Source organism: Brachyhypopomus gauderio, unplaced genomic scaffold (genome assembly GCF_052324685.1).
Source record: "Brachyhypopomus gauderio isolate BG-103 unplaced genomic scaffold, BGAUD_0.2 sc107, whole genome shotgun sequence".
Classification (NCBI taxonomy): domain Eukaryota; kingdom Metazoa; phylum Chordata; class Actinopteri; order Gymnotiformes; family Hypopomidae; genus Brachyhypopomus; species Brachyhypopomus gauderio.
The window spans coordinates 506,179-512,225 of NW_027506928.1; the positions used below are offsets into that span (position 1 = coordinate 506,179).

Genomic DNA, 6,047 nt, shown 5'->3' on the forward strand with positions numbered 1-6,047 from the left:
CTGGAAAGATAACACTGTTCAACTGCTAACATTCTACATGTCAATCGGTGTTGAGTACAGAGCGACTCTGCTCACCTAGGTGATGATGGCAGGATGTAGTAAAATTGTTTAGTGCGCTCAGTCACTAAACTGCAGTGTGAAATGAAAAGTAACTGGACTAAATACAGTATACAATGTCACAAACAAATAACTGTGGTTTGAACTTCAGACTTGTGTCCAATCTTATTCAAAAAGACTGGTGTGGCTGCAGGTTTGAAACAACGTGCAGCACACTGGGTTTCATGCATAATCAATAAGTCACTCTTCAAACAACTGATTACCTGAGCTTGTGACTGGCTGGAATGAAAATCTGCAGTCACACTGGCCTTTTGCAGACAAGATTGGACAACCCTGATCTAAGGGAAAGTTGTGTTAAACTAGTCCAAATCCAGTGTGTGTGCTATTTATGGAAGCCATAAAGGCAGCCTCAAAGTCTGTGTAGGACTTAAAATGAACTGGCAGCTTCAAAGTTTCAAAGCATGTGGTGGATGTAGGAAAGGATCCTCTGGACAGCTCCACTTTGAGTTCACATGGCAGCACCTCCCACCCCACCCAGAACTTTAGCAGCTCGGCCAGTTTCCTCGGTGAAGCTAAAAGTCAACGAACACAGAATATTAGAATAAGGATTTTTTCATCAGAAACAACTGTACTGCAAACATTCCATTCCATTGTTTGCATACATATGTATGCATTTTCTGTAAAACTGCATACTGTACCTGTGATAAGGACAACAGGGTAGTATTAACACAACCGTACCTGTTTCGATGAACAGGCGCAGAAAACCAGTAATGCGACATGTGGTCTCAACATCAAATTCATCATCATCATCACTGTCCTCAACAGGCCAAATTATTTTGTCAAGGAGCATCTGAGGAGTGAAAACATTCAACAATGTTAATTAGTTGCATAAATGCACATTTACATAGATCACGGGACATATAGATTTGCATATTTTTACACAGGAAATTCTCCCAGTTGGTTACAAAACATACCGATTACAAGGTTTACAGATGACGAAAAATACTCGTGTGAACACAATCATGATACAAAACTGAGGAAAAATAAATCACCTGGGGAGTGTAGAGCATTTCACCTGTTCTGGGGAAAACCAGCGAGACAACGTCGGGTCTAGATATCAGGAAGGGCCATACCATCACATCTTTCAGACCCTTCCTTAGCTGCTTTATTTGACGCTTGGTCCTTCAATGACCTAAATGATATAGCCAACACAAATGAGAACTTTCTACCAGGAGAGGCACGGATAGAAATTGTCAAATTTAACTGTGTTAAATCATGTTTAAAATGCTCAGTTTTTTTAAAGTGATTTGGTGACAATTTGGTGTTTATATGTAATAGCTTGCCAATTTCCACCTCTCAACACTGAACATAAAAACAGTAATTTCACTGAAAAAAATATGTCTCTAGTAGCGTGAACTTACAGCATGGACCAATAGTTTGTTCTGTAGCCATCTCCTATTTGTTTTTGTGACTGCTGGAAGATCCCACGACATGGATAAATCTGAGACAGTGTCCTGTTGCTCCTGAGTAAGTTCTTCAGTTTCAAGCTAAAATTTAGATTATTATATAAAAGTTATTACACTAACACACAATTTAAAAAAGTACATGACAATTTTCAGAAATATTGGATATGCTTATGTGCTGTCTTCACTTATGGGCCTGATTCTCCCAAAGAACATAAGACAGTTAAAAATAACTACACTTATTTAACTGAATCACCTCTACATGACCAAACCACGTATTGTGTATTCCCAAGGACTGTCTAACAGTAGACTACTGTATTTTACTAAAGATTAAAATGTAACATCACACACACACACCCTTTGAACACAGTTCTTAAATAACATTACACTTAGGCATATATCTTGTGAACAAGCCCAGTAATCTATCCTACAAAATGTTTAAGAACAAATTAATAACGGCATTGATGATTATTATAGATATTAATAAAGTAAAACAAAGTGATTACTAATCAGCACAGAGCTCTTTCATTAACCCTTCTTCATTCTGAAGTTGTGCACCATAGGCATGCCACTGACCCAAGGAAATACTAAGTGTAAATAGCACCCAATATGTGTCATATTTTGAATCCATAAAAATGCACTATGAAATGCAGAAACCAAAACCAAAAACCTTTACGCTTAACCCTTGTATGGTGTTCATTTTGTATCAAATGAAAAAAAGACACTTAATTATTTTTAAATCTCAGACTCATTGGCCTTGGCTAATTTTCTATGAAGAACATGTTGTATATCAAAATGCATTTTCAATGAACAAAATGTGAATGTGAACTCAGTGTTTGCGGGTCCACCAAACCCACAAACACTGAGTAACAAAAATATCAGCACCACACAAGGGTTAAAACAGGCAATTTCATGTACCATTTCTATTATGCTCCTGATGTGCAAATCGGGACAGTCTTCTGTGACAATTGTTGCCATTTCTGGGTCTCCATTGAACAACACATGGATTATAGCTGGACTTAATCCTGTCACACATGGGCCATCATGCAAGAAGGAATGACCCAACATCCTTCCAGCAACCTGGAAGAGATTGCTCTCAATAAGGGACTCTGATGTGGCTGGAACGAGGTGGTCAGGCTGACCCTCAAATAACAGTGTTCGACCTGTGCCACCTGTCAGTAACACAAAACAGGCCATTACAGTGGTATAAGTAACTTACTGACTCTCATTTACACATGCTATAATATATGCTTTATACACACACCGAGATTTAGACTGAATCCAAACTGAAGTTTGGATATTATTGTTGTCAGAAAGTACCGCACCACTCCTTGTCCAACAGCAGCATCCCCTGTCATAAAACAAAATATTTATTCAATAATTGAAATAAAAGTAGTGTCTAACAGATTTTTTTGTCTGTAGCTGTCATTTAAATTTTAACTCACTATATTACTAACCATCAAGGGCACATTGAAGAGGACATGCCCATTCACGTTGCTCTTTATAGAATGACAGAAGTGCACGCTCTCTGTCTTCCTCAGTGTCCCTTATATCCATCTTCAGTTTAAGTGGCCTTCCAGATGCATGTTCCCCAAGTAAGCTCTCCTTGAAAACTTTGGAGGCTTGAACTGGATTTTCAATAAGTCCCCATACTACACACACAAAAAATATGTGCACAACACAAGATCCATAAATGTTATACCATTTTGAAAATCATTACAAACAAATCAAAACTATATGGCTACTCTGCTGTGTGAATACAAACCACGGTCTGCTGCTCTGTGCTCAAACTCTTCACTGTCAGCCACAACTACTGCACTTGCAACCGATGTCCCTGCTGACTCCGGCCTTACTTGGATACGGTCACTGACCGCGTCTGGTTCCCTAACATTAGCCTCACCCTGATTTTCCTCTCCATCCCTATCTGATTCCTGAATGGATGTCCTTAAAGTAACAAAATAAGATTTACTTATCATACTCACTAGAATGTACAACAAGCCAAAATACAAATCCAAGCACAGAAATTGGTTGTGTAGCTACATACCCTTTACAGTTCTCCCTGTGCAGTTTCATTTCAGAGAAAAAAACACCCCTCTGACAAGTGAGGCAGGAGATGACTGGACCAGAGGCACGACGAGCACCTTCCTAATAATGTAGTGGAAAGATTCATAAAATAGCATTTTAATTAATTACCGCTATAACTGATGATTTTATAGAATATAACAATAAAGAACAACATTAATGTGTAAGAAGTATAAACATTTTTTTTCACAATGTGTAAAAGTATAGCTTACAGATTCAAAAGGCAGGTCTTGTTGAAGTGGGCGTATGTAGATTGTAGCCTGTCCAATCATTGTAGCTGGATCTTTCAGATAGACAAGTGTGTATCCAGAGTTGGGACAAGGGAGTAATGCCAGACTTCGACTGCGAGTAGATCCAGCAACTTTGAGAAGCTCAAAACCACCCCCTTCACGAAGTTTTGGATATACTTCCATCAGTCTGTTCGTTACTACCATAGGATCTGCATAATTTCCTGATTACATAAAAAAATATATACACATACATATACACACACACACACACACACACACACATTAATTTCAGAGTTAGAGTTATGCAAACACATTAATATTGTGAGCCAAACTGCATTGTGACTGGCACAGAAACAGAACTTTACAGTTCTTTCAAGCACAATTACTGAAACACAAATGAACAAAAGCAAATTACAACTCATAAATGATCAAACTAACCTGAAAATTATACTTTTTTTTCTCCAAGTCCTGAGGCTGCAAGGTCTGCCTTCTCCTGTACACTTGGAACTGTATCAGCCTTGTGACCATGCAAGCAACAGAAGGTGTGTGTGTAGTAATTGCATCGAATTGCAGGGCTCTGCAATTGACGTCTAGCATACCTTCTAGGTGTAATGTTATTGCTGTATGGAGCAAAGAGCCTTGCCACCTCGGCTGCATATAGAGAGAAACAAAAATGTCACAACAAAAATGAGAACCACCGACTGAAAACAAAGGATTAACTATATGCTGTCTAGTAGAATGGCGACAAAGCTTAAGTTCCTTATTCTCATGCTACTCTAAATGATTCTAAAATGTATCAGAAAATAAAGTGTAAAAAAAATTAAGTAAATAGTGCTCCCCTTAACATGCCTGTCACGCAAATTACAGTTAATGACTGAAGGACTAATATTGAAACTTGGAATTAATTTGGCCCAAGCTGATTTAATGATTCATAATTTATTGGTAACATGACATGCTAATTCACACAGGGTAATGAATAAGGAACTGAGGTTCTAAATGGATTTATGGAAGTTATTTATCTCACATCTCCTTTTTTAACCCATGAGAACCCAGACCCAGTTCTGAATGTTTATTCAAAATAACAATCATTTAACTTATCTAAGCAGCTCATTAATGTTTTTTTTTTGTTGTGATTACACAGTCACATGATTTCTGTAAATACTTTAAGGTTCAACTCACACTACAACACGTCATGACAAGTAACTATATTACTTGTATTTTATTGTTGGGTTCTAGAACTTTTTTAGAATATTTTAATTGATTGAATTTGTTGGAACAGACCTTTTAAAAGCAAAAAAACATATAAAATGAGCTTTATTTTCCTTAAGAAATAACACTTATAGTCCAGCAGCACTACTGTGTTCGATCCACTCACTGTACCAGTACACACACCTCATACACCACCACCACCACAATATGACACACACTAACACTAGGGTGACCAAACGTCCGTATTTCCCGGGACATGTCCGTATTTCACGTCCTGTCCCGGGCGTCCCGGGATATTTTTTAAAACTGTGGAAATGTCCTGGTTTTTAAAATACGTTAATCGGGCCATTAATTCTACAGGCACTAGGACCCTGAGCACGGCGCTGTATGACACGGAATCCCTGAGCCTCATCAGTTGAGCCTCACCATACTCAACTGGCGGAGAACCAACAACTTACGTTCGCCCCCACCCCCCCTCGCTCGACAACCTACGTTCGCCACCCCCCCCCCCCTCGACAACCTACGTTCGCCACCCCCCCCCCCCCCCCCCCCCCCCCCCGTGTCCTGGTTTTCCCAAACAAAAATATGGTCACCCTAACTAACACCTCATACACCACCACCAACAATACACTAACACCACATACACCACCACAATACAACACACACTAACACCTCATACACCACCACAATAAAACACACACTAACACCTCATACACCACCACTATGCCAGTGCAGTCACTGCAGTGATAAGAATAATGACCCACCACCCAAATAATATTATCCATCCTGCTGAACTAGCCCAGTTGCTGAAGCAAATATCAGTGTCTGTGAAAGATGCAGCTAACTTGATTGTTAACGTTGTACAGTTTGCCCATATTTAACACCCCAGTACTAGACACGCAAGTCCAGTATCTAAAATACCTCTAACTAGACTATCTAACTAGTATACTAATAACTGAAGCGGCATGTTGGTGTGTTAAGCTGGTTAATGTTAGGCCCAATCTGT

General features: G+C 39.1%; 1 long non-coding RNA gene across 1 annotated transcript; it reads right to left on the reverse strand.

Annotated features, from left to right (window-relative positions):
• Positions 1-3,291: 3,291 nt before the first annotated feature.
• LOC143497336 (uncharacterized) lies at positions 3,292-4,050 on the reverse strand. Its single transcript, XR_013125846.1, has 3 exons — positions 3,815-4,050; positions 3,565-3,665; positions 3,292-3,464 (listed from the first exon to the last, which is right to left on the reverse strand). It is a non-coding gene; the product is annotated as an uncharacterized LOC143497336 (long non-coding RNA).
• Positions 4,051-6,047: the final 1,997 nt, after the last annotated feature.